This window comes from Panthera pardus, unplaced genomic scaffold, assembly GCF_024362965.1.
Source record: "Panthera pardus isolate Hobbes unplaced genomic scaffold, ASM2436296v1 HiC_scaffold_17, whole genome shotgun sequence".
Taxonomy (NCBI): domain Eukaryota; kingdom Metazoa; phylum Chordata; class Mammalia; order Carnivora; family Felidae; genus Panthera; species Panthera pardus.
Window position 1 is genome coordinate 129,565,120 of NW_026526732.1, and position 26,076 is coordinate 129,591,195.

The following is a 26,076-nucleotide window of genomic DNA, read 5'->3' on the forward strand; positions in this document are numbered from 1 at the left end:
CATTTATTGCATGTGATTATGTGCCAGACAGTCTTCTAGGTGCTGGGGACAAAACAGTCAACAAAACAGTCACAAATTCTACCATCTGGCTGGGAGTGGAGACAATATACAAAATTTACAGTGTATCTAATCATGATAGGTGCTTTGGAAAATATAAAGCTTTACACATAGGTACTCATATTATGTATTTACTGAGTCACTTACTATTCCCTAGCCTATTCTCCCTCACTTTCTGTCCCAAGTTCTGCTTTCCCATGGGATTAAATAACGCACATGGGGTTTAAACTCTCCAGACCTGCAGTGTAGACCGGCAATGGATCCCAGGTAGATGACTGGTCAGGGCTGCAGCATGGAAAAACCAAGCCAGAGGTCATACAACATTTGTACCTCTGCCATCGGGAGACACCAATAGGTGTTTTGACGTGGGTTTTCTTCCAGATGAGCACACTGTTGTACTACTCTTGATTTGCACTCGGTTGTGATCGATAGTTACTGCTCTGTGAAAGTCAGGACAGTAAACAGCAGCTCTGGCCCCCGTGTGGGGTGAGGGTGTGGGAGGTGCTGGCTGGGGGCTGTTTGACCCTTGTGTCACCAAGTTGTGGCTCCTGTCCTGGAAATTGCTCACCCTGCCTGCTGCTACAGGAACCTTTCAGGGTGTTAGCCTTTTCTCCGCTCCTTCCCCAAGCCATTTGCTGTTACCATTCAAGACTAGAGCCTCAACTGGGACCTCACAAAATGAGTGGGCAAATAGGCAACACCATTGGGAGACAAACATCTTTGTAAATAAGCAAAGATTAAATGTATGAGCCCAAGCCTACAATAAATCAGAGTGGGAGGAACAGATTTTTTTTTTAAGGGAAAAAATTAAACTTAGAGCATATCCAACACTGAGATCAATGTAGGGTGTTCTTGTAAGAGGATTTTAAATATATGGAAGTCAATTTATTACTACCATATTCCCATAGCCAAGCATTAACTAATGTGCACACAAATTTTAAATCTTCATACTAGGCATTCATACTTTTATTATTCCATTATTATGATGGTTAAAATTCCTCAACACAAATTGCCCCAAACTGGCATTGGATTTGTTCTAATACTGCTTACTTTATATGGGTAAAGCCTAAATTGATTACAATTTGTAATTTTTCCTTTTGCCAAATATAAAGTTTTCCACATGAGTTACAAAACAAATCCATGAATTGCACGATATGATCATCAGCCTCCAAAATAGTCCTGAGTGATTCTTGCCTCCTGGTATTTAATCCCACCCCACCTCCCCATCCTGAACTGTGGTACCCAGCAGATTGTGGAAGTGACTATGCATGACTTCCCTGCTGGGTTATAAAACACACTGAGGATTCCCCTTGCTCTCCTGAATCACTTGCTTTAGGGAAGCCAGCCACCAAGTGGTGAGAACATTCAGACAGCCCCGTGGAACCATCAACATCAATTTGCTGGTCTTCTGGGCAAGCCTCCTTGGAAGTGGATCTAAGCCTTCAGATGACTGTAGCCTTGGCTCATACCTTCAGTGCAGCCTCATGAGAAACTGAGTCAGAACAACCCAACTAAACCATTCCCAAGCTGCTAGCATGAAATCTGTAAAACAATAAATGTTTATTGTTGTTTTATGATACTAAATTGGAAGTAATTTTGTTACACAGCATAGATAATGTAGTCTATGTGCATAAGTGTCTATAAATGCAGAAGAAACATCTAGAAAGATGCACATGGCAACATGTTAAACTTGGAGGAGGTGGAGTGGAACAAGGAAATTAATGTTTATCTGCGTTGCTTTAATTTTTTCTTCAGATGAATATATGTATGTTTCAGTTATATAAGTAGAAAAATAAATTTAAAGCCAAAACTTTAAAGCAATCAAGATGTCCTTCAGTAGCTGAATGTAAAACTGTGGTGTATCTGTACAATGCAATATTATCCAGTAATTTGAAAGCCACAAAAGGGCGTGAAGGAAACTTAAATGCTGAGTGAAATAAGTCAATCTGAAAAGGCTACATACTGTATGATTCCAACTATATGACATTATGGAAGTGGCAAAACTACAGAGACAGTAAGATCAGTGGTTTTGAGGGTTTGGGGGAGGGATGAATAAGGCAGTGGTTTGGTTTTTTTGGTTTTGGGGTTTTTTTGGTTTTTCGGTTTTATCAATGGTTTGGTTTTTTTGTTTTTGTTTGTTTGTTTTGTTTTTTCCAGCCAGCAGATAAAAGTTCAAAAACTTTATGGAGAATAGTCCAGATTTTTAGGGCAGTGAAACTATTCTGTATGATACTATACCAGCAGCTACAGGTCATTATGCATTTGTCCAACCCATACAATGTCAACACCAAGAGTGAACCTTAATGTCAACTATGGCCCTTAGTTAATAATAATGTATTAATGTTGGCTTGTCAATTGTAACAAACGTGCTACATTAGTGCCAGATGGTAATAATATGGGAAACAGTGGGGTGAGGGGCTGCAGATATATGGGAACTAATTCCACTTTCCACTCAATGTTTCCATAAACCTACAACTGCTCTAAAATATAAAGTCTATTAATTATTTAAAAAACACTATAAATTTTAAAAGATGAATAAAAACAAGTATACCAACACAGATCTCACATCCAGTTTGCCAGACACCAATCAGGGCCAGCTGGAATAGCAACTTCCGTGAGCAAGGTGGGAAGATTGATTCACCTGTCACTCTTGTTTCTATCAATGGTTTGGTTTTTTTGTTTTTGTTTGTTTGTTTTGTTTTTTCCAGCCAGCAGATAAAAGTTCAAAAACTTTATGGAGAATAGTCCAAAACCTAGATCCCTTATAGGCATGTATTGTTAAAACTTGCCCCCCAAAGCTAAAAAGTAGATTGAGAATGGACTCCTGTAATGTTCCAGGAGATTCTGGGCCAGGGAGAGTCCACCAGATCTGAAGGAATGTGGCTTATAGGTCTCTCTGCAGAGCTTCAAGCTACTAGACAGCTCCCATTGGACCACTGCTCCATCTAGGCAGGTCACAGTCCTTTTCTTGGAGGCAATGTGTGGCCAGCCAATTCCTGGGAAGCAGATGACAGTACCTGGGCCAGGTCACTAACGTGCTGGTGTGAACAGAGATGAAGAGAATTGCTCAGGGTCTGGGGAAAATGGGGCAGCTGGGGGGCACAGCTTTCCTATTGTTGGAAGTATACCAGGGAATGTGTTGCCAAGAGAGGCTGGGCAATCATTAAAAGGATTGATCTAGTCTCTGGAGATGGCTCCCCCATCACGGTCCACAGTGGTTCCTGACATGAGATCTGGTGGGAGGTAATGGCACACTTTCAGGAGTATTCTTGCTCATTTACTGCACAAATAGCACGGCGCTGGTGCTGGGATACAGAGGTGAGCAAGCCCAAATTCCCGGGGCTGTTGGAGAATTTATTCTAGGGGGGCTCAGATCATGTTTACATGGTGAATGATGATACTCACTATGAGGAAAACAAAGTAAGGGGGAGGGGGAGGGAGGATAGAATGAGTGGAAGGTGCCATGATGGATACAAGGGGATCAGGGAAGACATGGGACCTGGAAATGGAAAGTTGGTTAATGTGGTTGCAGAGAAGGGACTCCAATCTCCCCAGAATAACACCTGGCTCTCCCTGGGAGTACAGCAGACCAGCAAAGCCCAGCCTTGGCCATCTCCCCCTGCACTGTTGCATCACGGGACCAAGGCTTTGATAGATGAAATGGACCTCCCTGTCTCTGTAGATTGTGCCATCCTAAAAAAAAGTCTAAGCGTGCTGCCCACCTTACACCATTTCAAGAATGCTACTCAGGACAGCTTCGTATAGAAGAGGAAATGCCCACAGAGATTCTTCCTGTGCCTCTCGAGAAGGGGTGCAGAGAGATGGAAATGCGTTTGTTGGAGGGCTGGTTTGTAAGCAAACAGTTTCAGAGGCCTGGTGGTGGGCTGGCCACACCACCCTCCTCCATGGTGCCCTTGACCACAGGGACATCGGTGCCACATGGGTCCTACCAGGTCCCTTCCCATGTGGCTTCCACTTTCCCTTCCCCTCCTGGCTGTGGAGGGCTTTGGTGTGCCCCCAATCCAACAGTCACACACTCATGAGGAACCACAGATTCTAAACTGTGCAATGTCTCCATAAGGACACAACATCAGAAATCCACTGATAGAGCTGGGAACTCATGTTCATTTGCACAGAGATGTAAATTTTGTCCTGAGAGTCACCCGGGACTAAGGAGGTGGTGAGTGAAGGTTTTATTTGTTTGTTTTGTTTTGCTTTGTTTAAAATTTTTTTTTAACATTTGTTTATTTTTTTAATGTTTTTATTTATTTTTGAGACAGAGAGAGACAGAGCATGAGCAGGGAAGGGGCAGAAAAAGAGGGAGACACAGAATCTGAAGCAGACTCCAGGCTCTGAGATGGCAGTACAGAGCCTGATGCGGGGCTTGAACCCAGAGACCATGATATCATGACCTGAGCCAAAGTCGGATGCTTATCGAACTGAGCCACCCAAAACAGCACCCCTGTTTTGCTTTGTTTTTAAAGAATCATCCTTAAAGTGGATGAACTTTCAATGGAAGAGAATAAGCTACAGGCAGCTCAGGGGCAGCTCAGAATAAACAGAATAACTTCTTTTTGTGTTAGCTCCATACCTCTGGCCCTACTTACCTCAGGCCTTTCTAAAAAAGAGATCATAAATTAAATAAAATTGTGAAGGGAGAAGAAAAACAGGTCATGAGATTGAGAAAAACCCAGTATTATCAAGAAATTAGAATAATTGTATTTTAATCCAGGTGAAGGGAGACAAAATTTGTGCTCAAAATATCAGTACTAAAATCTTACTTTTATATGAAAGTGCTAGAGTTAGTTATACAAAAGTTGAGCCATACGCACGTATAAAAGGCCTTCATTTCCAGAGAATTACCCGTATTCCAACGTCCTCAGTTATGGAGGTTCTGGGTGCCGCAGCTCTGCTTCACACTCAAGTCTCCCAAAGGTTTGCGGTACTTTGTGTGCGAACTCATTTTCTTGGGTTTCTGGGGGAGTTCTGTGAGCCCTCGGTGGTAATACAGAAGAGTATGAGGTTTCCTTCCGCCAGCACCTCTGGGCTTTCACTGGTCACGGGCCTGATTTTGTATTAATTTCTCAGGATTCAATTCTTGTGCCATGCAGGTATTGGGTGCAGACCCTGTCCACCTCACCCCCACACATGGCCCAGACCTGTCGTTCTTCTTTCCCTGCCAGTAAAGCTTAGGAGAGAGGACACTTTCTCAGCACTTCTGGCTGAGGCTCCGAGCACCACATCTCAGAGATCGTGGGTGTTAGCTGTAGCCCTCAGTGCCTCATGCTGGGATCCAGCCCAAACTCTTGTATCAACTACTTCTTACCGCTTGAGTTCTTTTCTCTCTATACTTTTTAAAAATTTTTTTAAAATGTTTATTTATTTTGAGAGAGAGGGAGAGAGTGAACAGGGAAGGGGCAGAGAGCGAGGGAGACAAAATCCCAAACCGGTTGCACACGGCGGGCACAGAGCCCAATATAGGGCTCAAACCCACAAACGATGAGATCATGACCTGAGCCAAAATCAAGAGTCGGGTACTTAACGGACTGAGCCACCCAGATGCCCCATCTCTGTTTTTCTGATACCAAGAGTTTACATTCCATTCACTCAAACTTGGTTATGTAATAAAAAGAAAGAATTATTTTTTTTTCCTCCAACTTAAATCAATCAACTTAATGAGTATGAAGCATAATTTGACAGGGAAATGAGTGTATTTTATCCAGGATTAACCCAGGGATTTGTAGCAGGAGAGGAACCCTAGGCCTCATTCTCATCTGCCACGTTGGTGAAACCCAAGTGTCCATGAACAGGTTAATAAAGTGAATAAGTGATAATACAGTAATAAATAAATGGATCAATAAAGTGTGGTATATATGCACAGCAGAATATTATTAAGCCATAGAAAGTTCTGACACATGCTACAACTTGGATGAACCTTGAAAATAAGCTAAACAAAAGAAGTCAAACACAGAGGACCACAAATTGTAAGATTCCATATATGTGAAATATCCAAAGTAGGGAAATCTATAGCGACAGAAAGATTTGTGGTTGCTTAGGATTGGGGGATTGGAGAGGCAGGGAATGAGAGCTGAAGGGCATAAGGTTTCTTTTTGAGATGATGGAACATTCGAACACTGACTGTAGTGATGGCTGCATATATCTGTGAATGTTCTAAAAACCTCTGAGTCATATACTAGAAATGGGTGAGTTGCATGGCATGTAAATTATATGTAAATGAAAGGTGTTTGTTTTTTTTTTTTTAAGTGATTCTTACCTTAAATCTGGTGTCACACGGGCAAAGAGAAGAGGTAGATTTGTTTTGGGTAAGTCTGCATAGACCTAGTGGGGGATTCTGACGGTATCCTATTAATTTCCTTGAAAACAATATCTTCTCTTTAAAACTTATTTGTATCCCTATCAGTAGCTTTTGGAGCCTATTAAACTCTCTTAAAAACTCTCTTTGCATTTGGATCAAAAAAATTTTTTATGACAGTTGTCATCCCAAAATGTTCACGTTCTCTCCATTTCTTATTTTCCTACACCAGGTTTATGGATAAAATCTTTGATGTTCTTTCCCCCCCCCACATTTTTAACAGTTTCTTTCATTTGCTTTTACTATTTTGAAAATATCTCTATTGAATTATACTTCATATACCATACAATTCACCTATTTAAAGTGTAAAACTCAGTGTGTTTTTTTAGTATATTCACAGATACATGCAACCATAACCACAGCCAGTTTTAGAATATTCTCATCACCTCTCCCTCTCTCTCTCTCTCACACACACACACACACACCTTACCCTTTAGCTATTGCTGATGAACACACATTAAATCTATGTAAGCCTAGGGTGCCTGGGTGGCTCAGTTAATTAAGCATCTGACTTCAGCCCAGGTCATGATCTCACGGTTCATGGGTTTGAGCACTTCGTCCAGCTCTGTGCTGACAGCTCAGAGCCTGGAGCCCACTTCAGATTCCGTGTCTCCTCTCTCTCTGCCCCTCCCCCATTTATGCGCTCTCTCTCTTCTCTCTCTCTCTCTCTCTCTCAAAGTAAATAAACATTAACAAAAAAATTTAAAAAGAAACCTACATAAGCCTAGTAAGCTAAAAGTTCGAGGCACAAGTAATACTTCTCTTTGTCTCATTGATGTTATAATAAAATCAACTTTCTTTATTTTAGAGTTGTTCATTCTTTTATATGAAAAAGGGCAAAAATGAAATAAAATATTCACATAGTTGAGAAATCACTGCTCTACAGGCAGAGGTGGAAGTTCAGCCAGAATTGAATTGTTGACAGAAAGTCAGGCCCACGTGGAAGACAGAGATGCTAGCTTGTTGCCATGCATGAAAGGTGGTCTGTGGATGGTGGTGGACAATATAGAAAGTACACATTGGGTAATAGTTGGTACATGAAACAGAAAACTGCTTATAGATCATGTTTGAGATAAAGGAGACAAAAAGCTAAAGCCCAAGGAATAAGTTTAAGTCATGAAAATAGAAGGATTGAAGGGTGAAGAGTGAATCAAATATTAGAGTTAAAAAGTAAAATAATACCAACAAAATAAAGACACTTAATTTTGTTTTAAATAATGAAACTAAAAATTTAGGGCAAGAAGATGGAATATTTAGTGGAAGAAATACTCCATTTAAAAAAGCTACAAAAAGTCTAAAATACCTACAGATAAACTTAAGAAATATATAGACTCAAATCTGTACAGTGAAGGAAAGTGTATTTCTACTGAGAGACACAAAAGAATACATCCATAAGTGAAAAGAGCCCTATCCTTGAATAGGAAGAAACAATAGAAGACAGGTGTTCATTCTTCCAAAGAGAATCCACAGATCTACTGTGACCCTGATAGAATAAAAATATTTTGGAGAACTATATGCTAAAATTATATGAAAATAGCCAGGAAAATTCTAAGAAGAAAAAAAAGAATGAGTAGGGGTTGGTCCTAACACATATTACAGCATATTTTAAAGCTATTTACTTAACAGGTTGATCCTCCCATGTGAATAAGAAGACAGATCACTAAAATAGATTAGGGAACCTAGAAACAAATGCAAATAGCTATAGGAACTGTGCAGTGTAGGTGATATTTACCATCAGTGGAGAAAAGACGAATTATTAACTACTACTGGGGGTGCCTGGGTGGCTTAGTCGGGTAGACGTCCAACATGGGCTCAGGTCGCGATCTCACAATTTGTGAGTTTGAGCCCTGTGTCGGGCTGTGTGCTGCTGGCTCAGAGCCTAGGGCCTGCTTCGGATTCTGTGTCTCCTTCTCTCTCTGCCCCTCTTCTCTCTCTCTCTCTCTCAAAAATAAATAAACATTAAAAAAATTTTAAAAACTACTACTGGTAAAAACCAGTTGGCTATTTGGGAAGAAATAAAGCTCTTCCCTGATTCTAATTCTCAAATTAAGTTCCAGAGAAATTTAAAATTTTAATGTCAAAATTGAAAGCAAAAGAGACTAGAAAAAAGCACAGTATGGGGGGGAAAATCAGACAGGGAAACACCTGGATTAAGGAAGAAACAGATCAAAAACCATGCATGAGTTTACCTGTAAAGCATAAAGAAAAAATTTACTTGCAAAAAATCTACCAGTTTTTTCAAAGCAAAAAAAAAAAAAAAAAAAAAAAATATATATATATATATATATATATATATATATGTGTGTGTGTGTGTGTATATATATATATGTATATATATATTAAACAAAATCAAAAGAAAACATACAGGGAACAATACTTCCAACACGTATGACACCTCTGACCTATGCCTTGGAGGGCAATGTGACAGTATCTATCAACATTTTCTTTTTTCTTTTTTTTTGGCTTTTAGGATGTCACTTCATTTTTTTTAATATTAGACATAATTTATTGTCAAATTGGTTTCCATACAACACCCAGGGCTCATCCCAACAGGTGCCCTCTTGAATGCCCATCACCCACTTTCCCCTCCCCCCACCCCCATCAACTCTCATTTTGTTCTTAGTATTTTTTTTTAATTTTTTTAAACGTTTATTTATTATTGAGAGACACAGAGAGACAGAGCATGAGCAGGGGAGGGGCAGAGAGAGGAGGAGACACAGAATCCGACACAGGCTCCAGGCTCTGAGCTGTTAGCGCAGAGCCCAATGCGGGCTCGAACCCGCAAACCGCGATATCATGACCTGAGCCGAAGTCGGATGCTTAACCGACTGGGCCACCCAGGCGCCCCTGTTCTCAGCATTTAAGAGTCTCTAAATGTCCATCAACTGACAAATGGATAAAGAAGATGTGGTTCATATATACAATGGAATACTACTTGGCAATGAGAAAGAATGAAATCTGGCCATTTGTAGCAGCATGGATGGGACTGGAGAGTATCATGCTAAGTGAAATAAGTCAGGCAGAGAAAGACAGACACCATATGTTTTCACTCATATGTGGATCCTGAGAAACTTAGCAGAAGACCAAGGGGGAGGGGATGGGGTAAAAAAAAATTTACAGAGAGGGAAGGAGGCAAACCATAAGAGACTCTTAAATTCTATCAACATTTTCAAAGCAAATAGTTTTGGCCTAAGAACTGTACTTTTAGAACTTTTCCTATACTCTCATGTGTATGTACATATTTTACCAAAGAGCTATTTGCAACAAGAAGAAATCAGAAACAGCCCACGTGTTCTATAAAAAGGGGACAGATTCAAACATATTAGTATATTTTTATATTACTAATATATTATGTACATCTATAATCTGTGTTATTGGTGCAGCCCTTACAAATATCGGGGTAATTCTTTGCATGCTGATATAAAACAATCTCCAAGATACGAGGTTAAAAAGAAAACAAAAGGTTCAGAGCTGTGTGAAAAGTAAGCTTCTATTGGGTCAATAGAGGGGGAGAGTATGTTTATTATATGCATAGACCATTTCTGGAAGGAAACATGAGATGCTGGTAACACTGCTTTCTCTGGAGACAGGGATTAGCAGACCAGAAGTCTTGCTTGATTTTCATTATATACTCTTTTATCCATTTTCATCATGTGCTTTTATTACTTTTCCAATTAAAGACAGTTAATAAAAAATCAAGGAAAACAAGTTGGAAGCGGGAAATTTTTACCTTAAAAATAAAGGAAATTAAAGTAGAAAGATAAAAATGGAAAGCAAACAACAGACATTGAAGCAACTTGATATACTCAAAGAGTGTGGTGATACAGAGCTGTAAGACCAAATATGACATTGATAAAACAGGAAAAATAACAGGGAACTAAGAAAGGAAGGGAAAAGATAACTGCTGGAGGCAAAGCTGAGTCCTCTGTGCTGTCTATAGGCTGGAAACAGGTCCCCTCCAAGGATACCTGAAGCTGAGCCAACTGCACAGCATCCAGGCAAAGTCCAGAAGCAGAAAAAGGCATTAAGGACAGAGGGAGTCCAGGCTTGAGGGTAGGACCAGTGTGTGACAGGGAAGCTCCTCCAGGTCCACTCTCTCTAGCACTGGTGCTGGGGTTTGGAGAACGATGGTTGAGTATAGGGAGTAAATTAAAAACCGTGCCCTTAGAGCATCCTGTTCCCATGGAGACAATGGGCTTGGACAGGTTGTTGGGGAAGTGGTTTGGGCAGACAACCAAAATTTGGTTCTTTTTAATGTTTCTTTGTTGAACTTCTTATTTTGTTCTTGTTTTGTTTTCCTGATATTGTTAAATCATTTTTCTGCTTTCTTGTAGTTGTCTGAACCTCTGTAGAACAATTATTTCGAATTTTTTGTTCAGCAATTCCTACATCTCTGCTTCTTTGGTGACAGTTACTGCAAGTTTACTATATTCCTTTGGTGGAGACATGTTCCTTGATTTTTCATGATCCCTGTAGCTTTGTGTAGGTGTCTGAAGCAGTCATTTCTTCTAGACTTTATAGACTGATTGCAGTAAGGGAAGCTTTCACCTGTGGATGGGGGCATGCTGGATTGTGCTATGACCCTGAGTCTAATGGTGTATGGTGCCAAGTTTGGGGGAGATGGCAGCACTGGGTCTGAGGGGGCACGATGTCTCTTTGGTTCAGGCCACTGGGATTCCCAACATTAACAACTCTATGGTCTTGGGTGAGAACTTCAGGGAGTCTACAGTGGCTGCAAGAGCTGTTCGTGTCTTCAGCAGCACTTCTAGCTACCAGGGACCTCAGCGGGCAGTGGTGGTGGCCAGAACCATAAGTGTGCACACACTCAGCGGTGGGGGTCAGCTGCAGGTGCCTATGTAGTGGTAGGGGCATCACAGACCACACACGTAATGATGGGGGCCAGAGCAGATACTAAGGGCTGGGGCCAGCTATGAGCCCACTAGAAACTGTGGGGACCCTGATTATCAGCATGCTGGCCTTCAACTGCATATGCCCCCCCCCCCCCCCCAAGCAGGCACACTGCAATGGAGGCCAGTGGCAGGAATCAAGCAGGGGACATCCAGGTACACAGCTGAAGAGCAGGCACAGTGTTGTTGGCCAGTGATGGAAGGCCTGCAAGCAACTGGGCAGTCTCTATTTATATGCTCACCTGTGGCTTCACATTCTTCCCCCATCTCCATCCCCATCCCCAGGGCATGCACACTGTCATAAGGGAAGGTGATAGGCATCAGCCTGGTATCATATAGATGCATATCTGGCGGGGCTAGCCCTCAGCATGGGCACAGTTAGCGGAGGAAATTGTCAGCAGAGGATTCTAGGCTAGTGTCTTGTACTCATGCAGAGGCCCAAGCTGGTTGCAGGCATGGCCCCAGGGCTCTGGCAGAGATGAGGAGGGATTCGGGTGACTGGGTATCTTACACTTGCACAGCTGTAGCCATGGAGACCTCGGATGGCTGTCATTGTGGTTCCTGTCTCTGGCAGGGGCAGAGTGGGGAGGAAATGAGGAGGGAATTAAGCAGCTAGTGTCAGGGAACAAATGTGATTACTTGTGGGGTAAAAGCTAGCAAAATCTACAGGGGGTCTGAGGCAGCTGTGCTGACCATTGGCTTTGCAATGGCAAAGTTTGCGGAATTTGTCTGCAGATTGGGTCTCTAAACTGCATTTGATCTCACTGTGTGTCTGCTAATCGAGCCATTGCTCTTCCTCCTTGTTCCTAGCCAGCTCTATAGTTTTGGGTTTGCCGGTCTGGTTGGGGTGGCACTGAAGCAAGTCACTTACACAACGCCCCAAGAGGCTGGAAAAATTTGCCACTCACCCTGCTCTCTTCCCCGGTGAGAGGAAGTCCTTCTAGCTGGCAAGTTCCTTCTTGATGCACAGTGCCAGCTTGGGGAATGGGATGATACAAGCAAATAAAATTCCCGATTATTCTCAGTTATTTTTGTTACACTGTGTCGCTGAACTTCCTAAATGGACCTTAGAGGTCTCCCAGAACTGTTTTGGTTTGTGCATAGCTGTCCAATCACCGATCTCGTGGGATGATGGGGAAACTGGGTTCTCCATCACCATTTTTTTCTGCAACTATTGATTCCTTGTAGGTGGTGATTCCTTTCTCCCTGCTGCTTTCAAGATTCTCTCATCCTTACACAGGGGCCACGGTAATACCGTCCACATTGTTCCTGTTTCAGTATATGTGCTGCTGAAGCAAGCTCTCAGGATTCTCTCTTTGTCTTTTGATAGTTTGATTATAACATCTCTTGGTGTGGGTCTTTTTGAGTTTATCCTACTTGGGTTTCATTGAGTTTCTTGGATGTTTATTTTCATGTCTTTAATCAAATCAAGGACGTTTTCAACCATTATTTCTTCAAATAATCACTTTGCCCTTGTCTCTCTCTCCTCCTTCTGGGACTCCCACAACATGAATGATGGTCCATTTGACTGCATCCCACATGTCCTGTAGTCTCAGTTCATTTTTCTTTAGTCTTTTTCTTTTTATTCCTCAGGCTTGAGAATGTCAATGATCCTGTCTTCAAGTTCATTGCTTCTTCCACCTGCTCAAAGCTGTTCTGATTCTCTTTCACACATTTTTCATTTCAGTTATTGTAGTTTTCAGCTTGTGGATTGATTTTTATATTTTCTATCTCTTTGTTGATATTTATACCTTGTTCATACATCATTTTTCCTGACTGTGCCTAAATCTTCTTTTAGCTCTTTGACCAGCTTCAAGACAATTGTTTTAAGGTCTTTGTCTAGTAAACTTGCCATCTGGTCTTTCCCAGGGATGGTGTCTGTTCATTTTTTTTTCCTTTGAATGTGTCATACTTTCCTGTTTCTTTATATATATATATATATATATATATATATATATATATATATATATGCCTTGTGATTCTTTTTGTTGAAAGCTGAACATTTGAATCTTATTATGTGTTAACTGTGGAGTTAAGATTCTCCCCTTGCTGGTTTTTGGGTTTGTTTTTATAGAGATCAGCCTGAGATGTAAACCTAAGGTCTTCTCAGGCCTTTTCTGAGCCTGCGTCTTTCCCTGGGTATGTGCTGTAACTTTCTTTTTATTGTTTTTAAATGTTTATTTATTTTTGAGAGAGAGAGAGAGAGAGAGAAAGAGACAGAGTACAAGTGGGAAAAGGGGTAGAGAGAGAGGGAGACACACAGAATCTGAAGCAGGCTCCAGACTCTGAGCTATCAGCACAGAGCCTGACACAGGACTCGAACCCACGAACCACAAGATCGTGACCTGAGCCAAAGTCGGGCGCTTAACTGATTGAGCCACCCAGGCGCCCCTGTGCTGTAACTTTTAAATTCATATGTGTAAGTATATATGTATTCATATTTTTAAATGTGTATGTGGTTGGGGCACCTGGATGGCTTAGTTGGTTAAGTGGTTGAGCACCGAACTTTGACTCAAGTCATGATCTCATGGTTTGTGAGTTCAAGCCCTGAGTCAGGCTCTGTGCAGATGGCTCAGAGCCTGGAGCCAACTTGGGATTCTGTATCTCCTTCTGTCTCTGCCCCTCCTCTGCTCGCATTCTCTCTCTCTCTCTCTTAAGAATAAATAAACATCAAAAAAAAAAAATGTTAAATGTGTATATGGTTGCTTTTGAATGTCCTAGTCCTTAAATGTCTAGCTCCCAAAATGAAAAAAAAAAAAAAAAAAAAAGGAAAACATGAAGGGAAAAAGTCTCCCTAAACAGGTGCCAGCTGTTTAAATCCCCCTGAAACTGCTTTGGCTGGAGGAGGTGAGGTTTGTAAAAATTGCAGTGAAGACTATAACAATGTCACCATCTCTGTGTCTGCACATCTGCAATCACAAGCATCAATCAGTGATCAGAGACAGATCCCTGTTATTCAGAGGGCAGGGTCCTTATCAGCCACTGTAGCTCTTGCAAGTGCTGTGCAAGCTGTTTCAGGTTGCCTGACAGGGGCCTGGTGGGTGGGGGATGCTACTGTGCTAGGAGTTGAAGTTGACCAAAATTAACTACAACCTACATTTAAGCCTTCCTCTAGATGTTGCAAGCCTTCAGTAGACTATCTGGTTCTAAAATAGCTCTGCCACTGCAATTGTTCTGTACATGGGAGGGGGTCTCAGGATGCTTCCTACTTCACCATCTTCCTGACATCCAATTTTTTTTTAAAGAGATTCCAAACTTTTCTATCAAAACTTTTCTTTTGAAAAAGAGATCAAAATTAGGCTCTCAATCCAAGAGGTCATGTATTATCATAATGAGCCATTATTCCCATGTTACAGATGAGGAAACTGAGAGTTAGAATGGCCAATACCTTTCCCGTTGAAGGTTCTACAGCTGTTCGGTGGTAGGCACCACACAGTCTAAAACTGATGATCTCAGCTGCTGTGTTCTTTGGACAGGGGATAATTCTGTGGGTGTAGCAGGATACAAGGCAATCTCAGTCACAGCAAATAGTGTACATTATTATCTAACTTAGGTGGGAAGCTTGGGCCCCTATGGATTGCACTTTCTGAGGTCAGTCTCCCTACTTGCCAATGCCTTTGGACCTGAAAGAAGAGCCTATCCTCAGATGCTCAGCAGGGGCTCCTTGTTGTCTGTGGAGAGGAGAATGCAGCCTCCTCCTTCAGGAACACAAGAGTCCTCTGGGGCCAGAGATGGCGGTGAAAGTCTGGTTATCCTGACAAACATCAGGCCTGTCTCACAGTGGTGATGCCCATGAGATCTTCATTGCCTCACTGCTCTTCCTTTCAATGCTGGCTCTTCTTTCAACCTTCCTTTTCAGTGAGCCCTCTCACATTTCCCTCACTCTGCAATTGAAACTCCCACTGTCCTCAGCTCTCTGCACAACTGCCTCCCCAAAGGGAGCACTATCTCCTTGCTCTCCCTGAGGGAACTTCTTCCCTTGCGGCCCTCTGGAGCAAGTTCTGCTAATTCTTCCATACTTGTTCCCCAATTTCATGAGCTCAGAGGGACTATCAGCTTTCTGTCTCTTCTTATTATCCCTTTCAGGCCATTACTTACCTTCTTTTAACTACTGCTCTCATCCCTTGAGGCACACACTACTCAGCTACACCAACCCAACCTCCGCCTTAGGCTGCTTTCCTCCTCGAATCACTGTACATGTGGGGCTCTGCAGTAAAAAAATCACAAGATGAAGTAGGGGTCCATGATGGAAAGCCCAGAATGCCCTCATGGACACACATTGTCAAAATAGAGCCTGTCTTTAAATGTAATGTTGCCATTCTGCTGAGCCTAGATTGTCATGAAAAAGAGAGCCATCATAGGCAAAAGTTCCTACAGAATCATCAAGATTTGTCACTAAAATTTCAGTCTATCATCAATATTCTATACAAATCCTAGGACACAGATGCTCATAACTCTAATGGGAAATGAAATGTGTTAGTTGACGTTGAAACTAAGTGAGATTGAGTTTAACAAGGGCATTCATTAATCAGAATTTATTAAGCATATACATTGTAGAAAAGTATTGAAGGAGAGCAGGGCTGACTGATTTTTAAGGAATCTTCAGACTCTAACAGAGACCTCAGGTTGGAGAGAACTTCACTACCCTCACCAGGGCACAGAAACACTCAGCAGGACTCCAGGCTATCCATAACTCTTTCCTTTGTGATGCTTGATGCTATTATAACAAGGAAAAAACGAACAATATGTTAGTGTTCAGAACACACGTAAAACTTGAATTGCCTTTTGAATTTGACACCTTTACCAAGAATGGGTCATGTGAACTTTTAGGTTTATATGGGTTACATTTTTTAATGCTTACCAGATGAGATTTTGGATCTAAGATACAGTGCTCAGCTATATCTTGGATTAAAATAATCACTGCAAGTCCAATCCAAGAATGCATCTTCACTGCCATATTATTGGATTTATAGTGCTCCAGACACAAGTGGATCAGATACAAACCATTACGGGTTGGAACAACCACCAGAAAAACATAGGGAATATGCGGAGACTTCACCAGAATGGGAATCAAAATTTTAAGGCAAACCCAAGCTTTGGGTTTGGGAAAGTCAGCTCTTAGCATTATATAAGTTCATGAAACTGAGGATGTGTAAGGACTTTTCAGTGCTAAAACCAGAAGAGATCCAGGAAAATGCACTGATGATAGAAATACAGAGCATACAAAAAAATAATAATAATAAATACAGAGCATACTCACAAATATGAGTTGGCCACCAATCTAAAAGATGCCTTTATGATATTAGCAGCTAATAGTTGACTTTTAATATAATCTCACAGGACGTATAATTTTTCAAGAAATAAAGAAAATGTTCTAGAATGGCAAAGGAAGTTGGATAAAATAAACAGGAAAGACTGCTTCATGTTTGTATTCAGATTGGACAGATGCTAAATCAGGCTCCACCAGATGATACGAGAGCTGGGCTTAGAAAATCAGAAGTAACTGGGTCAGGTCAGTCCAGGAGAATTGAGAACTGAGAATTGTGAATCAGTCCTGGATTTCATCACAAACCAAATGGGCTAAGTTCCCACGTTTGTCAAAGTTAATCAGGGCTGAGGAAGATAGGAAAGGAAAGGAAAGGAAAGGAAAGGAAAGGAAAGGAAAGGAAAGGAAAGGAAAGGAAAGGAAAGGAAAGAGGAAAGCAAAGGAAAGGAGCCATGACCATCGTCCTGGAACAAGTCCAACATACAGAGGTCAGACCCAGGCACCAGGGTACATGTGGAAATCCTGAAATGAAGCAGGTAAGCCTCACCCTCTTGAAGTTGGACCCCTGACATGGTAGTGGGGATAAGAAGTTTCCTAGGTGTTTAAAACAATAATGTATTAATAGAAAATTTGAGGTATATTAAAGCCACCAGATTAGAAGACAATGGCCTTTGAAAAGATGGTTTACTACTCACACTTCCGAGGAGGAGGGGGCATGACACACCATGAAGGGAAGCACCAGTGTTGATCTGGAGGCAGATGGAGAGCGGGAGCTGTGGGCAAGAGTCTTTGTTGTGGTTTCCATGGGAAGGAATGTGTGAGCCAGGCCCCAGGATGGTGGTACCAATCCAGGGACACCTCCAGACTTCTCAGACTTTCAGGGGTTGGAACTGTCCCCCTGTGTGCTCTAGGTGTGGCAGCATGGGTCATTTAGTGGCCAAAGGCCACTGGAAATGAGCACAACTTTCCTTAATCTTGCTAGACACAGGGATCCTGGAGGTGGGAGGGATTAAGCCCTTAAACCAGTATCTTTGCTCCCTGGTCTGCAAAGAGAAATGTTGGAAATGCCCAGAAAGTGTCTTCAGAAGTCCTGGGCACTGGGTGCCTGGGTGGCTCAGTTGGTTATGCATCCGTCTTTGGCCCAGGTCATGATCTCACGGTTCGTGGGTTCTAGCCCCGTATTGGGTTCTGCACTGACAGCTCTGAGCCTGGAGCCTGCTTTGGATTCTGTGTCTCCCTCTCACTCTGACCCTCTTCTGCTCATGTTCTGTCTCTTTCTCTCAAAAATAATAAACTTTAGAAGTTCTGGGCAGGAATCCTGATCAACTGGAAGGAGAAAAGACAGCAATGGGATTAGCGCTGAGGCAAAGCCCTTCTGGGAGATACACTGTCTTCCTGCCAGAGACTCACAAAGACCCAACAAAGGAAGAGCACAAGATTGCATATATACAACCTTCCCTCCTTCTCTCCTCCTGCCACCTCCCACACTCTTATTAGATCAGTTCCTGGTTCTTCGGGTCTATTTTGTACAGAATCCAGGTGCTAAGAAAATAAGAAAATGATAGAACACAGAAAAGCTCAGTGGATGGTTACAATGAAGAGATGGGCAGAGAGGGAGGATAAGGGGAGGAGGAGGGGCCAGGTGGGCTAGGCGTCAGAGGCGGAGTCCATGGGAAGCTCTGACAGAAGGTGTGGGCACGAGGGGATAGAAAGATGAAGAAATAGAACCTTTGGTAGATGTTGTGCTGTGTCTAAAAATTGTTTCCTCTTTCAAGTTCCCTCTAGAGACGAAATACAGATTTGGACTCCTCTCAACCCTACTTTTATGTCAGGCTGTTATTTCTTGGAAGGGAACACTGTGCCAGGACTGGGCCATATTGGGATCCCATGTTTATATGGATTATATTGTACTGAGCTGTGTTTTCATAAACTGTAGTCGGAGATGATTTTGCTGCTGTCAAATTTTATAGAAAAGCAGAAAAAGCATTTTTGGCTTTTGTGTGTTGGGAAAAAGAGAAGTCTGGGTATCACCCTAAGGATGGCGAGTGCTCTGATTTCATTTCCCCTCCCAACTATGCAAGCCTAGACCTTTCTATTCTGATCTCAAGCTTGGAGGTGAACAGGACCTTTTTTTCTGAGGAAACATCTAGACAATGCCAGACAAATTGAAGGAAAAGTAAAACCTTGACAGCCCGTTTGGTCCACGGATTGTAAAATGACCAAGAAGGATGGTTTGGCCCACTGTCTCTGTTATATTCCACTGCTCTCTTTTCACTCAGTTGTCTTAAGAGTGACTGTTTCAGGTTTAAGATGGAGCACAAAGTCTTCGTGACTTTTCTCAGCTGAGAGAGTCGTGCTTGTTTTGAATGGCAATATTGTTATGCCAAATGGAACTTACTTCTGGCAAATGGGATGGCTAATTGATAAATTCAGGACAGCAGGCCTCCTGAAGGAGACAGTGCAAATGAAAAAGAAAATGCGCGGAGCCTATATACCAATAGTTAAGCCAGTGGGGAAGCCACTCTCTGGCATCTCTGATGGAAAACCTCTGTTGAAAAAGAGACCCCACCCCCACCCCACAGCAGTTTAAAGTCAAAAGACTAGCTGCTTGCTACTTTTTATTTTTAACTCTGAGAGGATCAATTAGAGCCTTCAGATGTCATCCCCTAAGGTCCTGGTTTGAGCCTGCTGACTCAGGAGAGGCAGACAGCAGGCCCTCCTGGGGCCTCAGTGCTTGTCCTTAATTGGTTTGAAAAATTGCAGCTGGATCTCGACAGCCACTGCTCTCAGGCTGGGTCAGGAGCCCAGAGGGACAGACGGAGGATGACAGCATGGCCTCCCGCCTTGCAAAGCCCCTCCACTTACTTTCCTGCCGTCAGCCTTCTCTTCCTTCCCTGAAGTGTGTTTCTGGGACCTCTCCCCCAAACTGTCTTATGAAAAGACCTCTTCTCATCTGTGATGACACTTCTGGAGGCACTTCCTGTCTGTGCTTGCTGGCTGGTAAGTCATTAATGAGAGGATTCCTCTTCCTGTACCTCTGCCTCAGGCCCCAACCGGCAGACTGCTTCTGTTATTACCTTTGAGTTAAAGCCCATCTCTGGTTTTTCCTCCAGCATTTATTCTTTTGGGTTTTTTTAAGTTTATTTTTATTTATTGAGAGACAGAGCAAGTAGGGGAGGGGGAGAGAGAAGGAGACAGAATCCCAAGCAGGCTCCACACTGTCAGTGCAGAGCCTGATGTGGGGCTCAAACTCATGAACAGTGAGATCATGACCTGAGCTGAAGTCAGGAATCAGACACTTAACAGAATGAGCCAGCCAGGCGCCTCTTATCCTTCTGTTCTTTAACTGAACCCTTTCCTGCTTCAGTGTGCCACAAGTACTCTGACCACCCTCCTGCCTCTCCAGGCATCTTGGGGAAGCAGGACACTCACAAGGGTAGGAGAAACTCTGGCTTGCAGAAATAAGAGCTGTGCTTGCTATAGCCTCGGTTTCCTTGCCTGTAAATGAAGAGGGTTACAGAAGTATTTCAGCTAATACATGGAAAAGGAGTAATAGACCTAGAACATCCTCAATTTGCAAATCCTAATGTGTCACAGAGGTAGCAGTGAACATTAATGGCTGCTAATATCACAAGACCAGCAGACTTCAGATCTTCCTGGTAGAAGGAAACACCACCATCTGTGAAGTTGCTCTGTCCCTCCCCCAGCCCCACCACAAAAACAAAACCAAACCTGAATCTTGTCAAACCTCTAGATCTAATGAAGGATTTACAGGAATCAAGCAGGAAGGAGAAACATGTTAAAATAAACAAACAACTGGGGCACCTGGGTGGCTAAGTCAGTTAAGCGTCAGACTCTTGATTTTGGCTCGGGTCATGATCTCACATTCATGAGTTTGAGCCCCACATCAGGCTCCATGCTGACAGGTTGAGATTCTCTCTCTCCCTCTGTCTGCCCCTTCCCTGCTCATGGTCTCTCTCTCCCTCTCTCTCTCAAAATAAATAAATAAAACTTAAAAAAATTAAAATAAGGTAAGATACAAAATTGAGGCTAAGGGAATCTCCACAAGGGAAATGACCCAAGTATCAACAAAATATATATGGGGGGAAAAAAGAGATGAAGGGTTAACCTATAAGTGAGATATAAGAGATATATCAACCAATCACAATAGATTAAAAAAATAAATTTGTTCTCAAATCTCCTTTTACTTTCAGCTGATTGAAATTTTATTCAAACAAAACCACATCCTATGGAGGCCTGCCCACTTGGTCCCATGCCCTCCATTCCCCCCACTCTCACACCTGTCCCTGCAGCCCCTGGGACTCCCAGAGCACAGTCCACAAATCACCAGACTGGAAGCTTAAGCGCTAGCAGTCTGGGATTCTGAGACTGAGATTTTCAGGAATGGCCTGAGGGGAGGAAAGGGACTCTGCAGTGTGACAGCCTTTTCCCCCCATGGGGCAGAGGACTAAAGGACAAGAAAGAAGCAAACAGTACTACCACCAATGACAATAGCTTATGCTGTGGTGTCCCTTCCTGTAGCTCCAATTGACCTACAAGTGAGTTGGGGGGAAACAGAGGGGCCAACTGCCCTGGCCCATCATCGCCCTGGAGACGAGGTTGAAGAGGTAGGCCACATTGGGGTTTTTGCTTTTTTTTTCCTTTAGTACAATGGAAAGTTATTGAAAAATTTTAAATACAGGCTCAGCATGATCTAATTTTACACACTTAGAAGATCTATGTTTGAAAGAGTCTAATGTTGGTTTGGAGAGGGGGGGTGAGAAGATAAGCCTGGAGGCAGGGAAAACCACAAGGTTTTTTCACTAGTGTTATTGACAAATGATGGGATTACCTAAGAGGATTGAAACCTTGTGTCCACACAGAAACATGTATGGCAACGGTCACTGCAGTACTATTCATAATCGTCTTAAAATGCAAACAACCCTGAAGTCCACCAACCAATGAACGGGAAAACAAAACATGAGATATCTATACAGTGGGATATTATTTGGCCACAAAAAGAAATAAGGTACTGATGCTGACAGGTGCTACAGGAAGGATGGAACTTGAAAACATTATGTTGAGTTAAAGAAGCCAGTCATACAAGAACACGTGATGTGTGATTCCATTTATATGAAGTGTCTGCTACAGGCAAATCTATAGACAGGAAGTAGAGTCGCGGGTGTCCAGAGAGGCCAGCAGGGGGATGCGGAGTCACTGCTGAGGGTGCAGGACTTCTTTCTGGGGAGGTGACATGTTCCAGAATTAGACAATGGTGATGGTTGCACGACTTTGTGAATAAACTAAAAACTAGTGAATTGTACACTTAAAAATAATTAAATTTAAATTTAAATTACATTAAGTTAAAATAAATTTTTAAAAAGAGATGGTGGGAACTGGAACAAAAGTGGTAATGGGGACGGAGTAGGTTCTAGAATTTTATTTTGTTTTATTTTATTTTGTTGTATTGTATTGTATTGTATTGTATTGTATTGTATTGTATTGTATATAGAGAGAAAGCACAAGCAGGGGAGAGAAGCAGAGGGAGAGAGAGAGATTCTTAAGCAGGATCCATGCTCAGTGCAGACACCGACACAGGGCTCCACCCATGACCCTGGGATCCTGACCTGAGCAGAAATCAAGGGTCAGACGCTCAACCGACTGAGCCACCTAGGTGACCCAGGTTCTAGAACTTTTCAAGAAAAGGAATAGAATTTGGTGAGAGGTTGAGCATGGGGTATGAGAGAGAAAGAGAAAGAGGGAGGGAGAGAGAAAGAGAAAGGGCAAGGGAAAGAGAAAGGAAAAGGGAGAGAGAAAGGAAAGGGAGAGAGAGAAAGAGAAAGAGAGAAAGGGAAAGAAAGGGAAAGGGAAAGTGAGAGAGAGAAAGAGAAAGAAAGAGATTGAAAGGGAATGAGAAAGAGAAAGGAAGAGAGAAAGAAAGGAAGAGGAAGGGAGAGAGAAAGAGAAAGAGAGAAAGTGAAAGGGAGAGAGAGGGTGTGAAAAAGAGAAAGAGAAAGAGGAGGCTGGCTCTCAGGCACCCAGAAGCGTTCTGCCTGCAGACAGGCCTGCCACAGAGTAGGGCAGGTACAGAGGATGGGCAGTGATAGAGTGGGAGCCGTCACCTGGAAGAGATGTGTGAGCTGGAAAAGCCCGGATGTGCTGCCTTGAGGCTGGACTTCCTTGCGGGGGTGGAGAGAATGGAGGCCACACACAGTTGGCTCTGAGATGGGGATTTCCCTGCTGCTAACAGGTGAGCAGAACTGAGCCCAGATTGTCCCAGGCCCCCATCCTGTTTCCTCCTGTGTGTTTTAGGCATGCTGAGCACTGTTCCCACCTTCTTTACTCTGGACTCCCCTTTATCTTTGCTCTGACTACATGGTATTGAAGGTTTTCAGTCTGTATCCAGACGAGGACAGGACTTCTGTGTGAAGACAAGTTCCTGGCAGTGGCAGGCATACAACGCATGGTTATTGGACTGGATTAAAATTTTATATAGAGTTGGTCCATCATCTTAATTATTTGGAGTTTGTTTTTCCACCTCTGACACTGGTTTTAAAGCTACAATGGCCAGAACTCCCTGTGGCATTCCAAGCTTGGACCTACCAGGAGGTGGTGTGTGGGAGAAAGCACAGGTGTGGAATTACTGATCGGGTTCTCAGTTTTGGTTTTGCTGCAAGCTCTTATTTCTCTTAGCTGGATTATTCTTTATTCTTTATTTGATTTGATTTGATTTTTTATTTTTGGTAATCTACACCCAACCTGGGGCTCTAACTCATTACCTGGAGATTAAGGTTGCAAGCACTTCTGACTGAGCCAGCCAGGCACCCTTCTTAGCTGGATTATTTTATACAACTTTTAGGACTTACTCATCTATAAAATAAGGCCTAGGTATTATCTGAGAGAGTGCTGTCAGATAGAACTTGGGTGGTGACAGAAATGTGCTGTGGCTGTGCCGTCCAATATGGCAGCCATTAGCCACCTGGCAGCTGAGACCTTGAAATGTGGTCAGTTTGACTGTTGGGAGCTCAGCTCTAAGACTCCTCACAGCTTTAAGATATCACTTTCTTTTTTTTTACAAATCTTTTTTAAAAAAAATTTATTTTAGAGAGAGAGTGTGTACAAGTGGGAGAAAGGGAGAGAGAAAAAATCTTAAGCAGACTATGTGTTCAGCGCAGAGCCTGACACAGGGCTTAAACCCATGACCCTGGGATCATGACCTGAGCCAAAATCAACAGTTGGTTGCCCAACTGACTGAGCCACCCAGGCGCCCCTAATATAACACTTCTTTTATGTGTTTCTACACATTCTTTCCTCTAGCCTTGTTTTCAAGTTCTAATATATGACAATAGAAAACTCAAAGATATTTTTGTTTGAACAAAATGTCAACATGTTTGTGATATAATTAGTGATAAAGGAAACTTTTTAGGTAAGTATTTTGGAGAACTGAGAAAAAAAGACAAAAGGATACCCTAACTGCAGTGTAAGGATGAGTCATGAGTCCTGGGAGGACTTGGGCAGTGCCATGAGCAGACAAGACTTGCCCGTAACCCCAAGTCCTCCAATGTGCTATACAGACAGCCCCTATTATGCCTCTCCTGCCTGGGGGTGGGAACTGGGGTGTCAAAGCATCTGGAGGCTGCCATATCTGCCCAACTAGAGGGAAATGCCAGTTTAGAACACACAACAGACCTACTGCCACCTGTGGACCTGTGTCCTCAGTGTGTAAAAGGGGGCCCACTTGTGTACAGAAAGACTATGGTAGGAGTGGTTTGTGGTGGGGACAGTTTTGCCCCCCGCGGACATTTGGCAATGTCTAGAGACAGTTTTGGTTGGGACACACTTGGGTGGGAATGCTATTGGCATCTAGTGGGTAGAGGCCAGGGATACTACTAAACATCCTATAATACACAGAAGAGCCCTCCCACACACACTTACACACAATGAAGGATTATCCAGCTGCCCCAAATCTCAATAGTGCTAATATTGAGAAACTCTGATTTGTAGCAACATTCCATCTAGAAATGCAAAGCTTTATTATTGTCTAGTCCTGGATTCCTAAAGCAGAGGCAAATGTTGAATAAATAAAATGGCTTATCTTCAGGGTAATGTCATCATTTGGCTTCTCGCAATTAACTAGGAAAAAAGACCAGAAATTGTTATAGTTTCTAGCTGTATTCAGTTTCATATGAGTTAGGCAGAGCCCAAATGACATTAAACAATTAAGTGAAAAAAGATCAGTCACAAGATATTTTTATTATATTGATCAAAATAATCTTACATGAGAGATATTTTCTCTCTTTGTTCATGAATAATTGTACCTTTCTCTTCCTACTGGTATATATATGCATATATTTGTATATATTTTCAAATGGGCTATAACTTATAATTCTAACTTGGCTGTAAATGCTATGATTTATATATGTAGTTAGATAATATTTACCAGGCAATATCTATCAAGTATTTAATATTTTTTCAAAAATTTCACATGTATTAATAAACTATGAGCCATCTTGCAAGATGATATCATACCTATTTTACAATGAGGGAAACAAAGAATAAGGAACAGGTTGTTTCCTCAAAGCCATAAAAAGGATCATGTATTTGATCCAAATATCCAAATATTTAAATACTTTTATCCCATAGGTCCTTGTATACAAAATAACTTAGAAAATAATTACTTTTTACTTTAAACTTCTTTTTTATTTTCTCTGTTTTCAAACCAAATTTTATTTAGGTATAATTTATATATATTAAAACTAAAATGTACTGTTTGAAGAGTGTTTAAAAACTTATTTAGGGGTGCCTAGGTGGCTCAGTCGGTTAAGCATCTGACTTTGGCTCAGGTCATGATTTCACAGTTCATGAGTTTGAGTCCTGTTTCGGGCTCTGTGCTGACAGTGCTGACAGTGAGGATTTCTTTAAGATTTGTTTTTTTTTTCATGTCTAATTGCATATATGTACATATATCATAGCCATTGCTTTATCCATTCATCCATCAGTGGACACTTAGATTATTTCCATGTCTAAGCTATTGTAATTAATGCTGCTGTGAAAATGGGGATGCAAGTATCTTTTCAAGTTAGTGTTTTCACTACTTTTGGACATATTCCCAGAAATAGAATTGCTGGATCATATGGTAGTTCTATTTTTAATTTGTGGAGGAACACCCATATTTTCCATAGTGGTTGTACCAATTTACGCTCTCACCAATAGTGCATAGGGTTCCCTTTTATCCACATCCTCACTGGCATTTGTTATCTCTTATCTTTTGATGATGGCCATTTTAACAGGCATGAAGTGATATCTCATTGTGGGTGTCTTTTTTAAGATTTTATTTTTAAGTAATCTCTACACTCAACATGGGGCTCGAACTCACAACCCTGAGATCAACAGTCTCATGTGCCACTGACTGAGCCAGCCAAGCTCCCCTCATTGTGGTTTTAATTTGCATTTCTCTAATGATTCGTGATGTT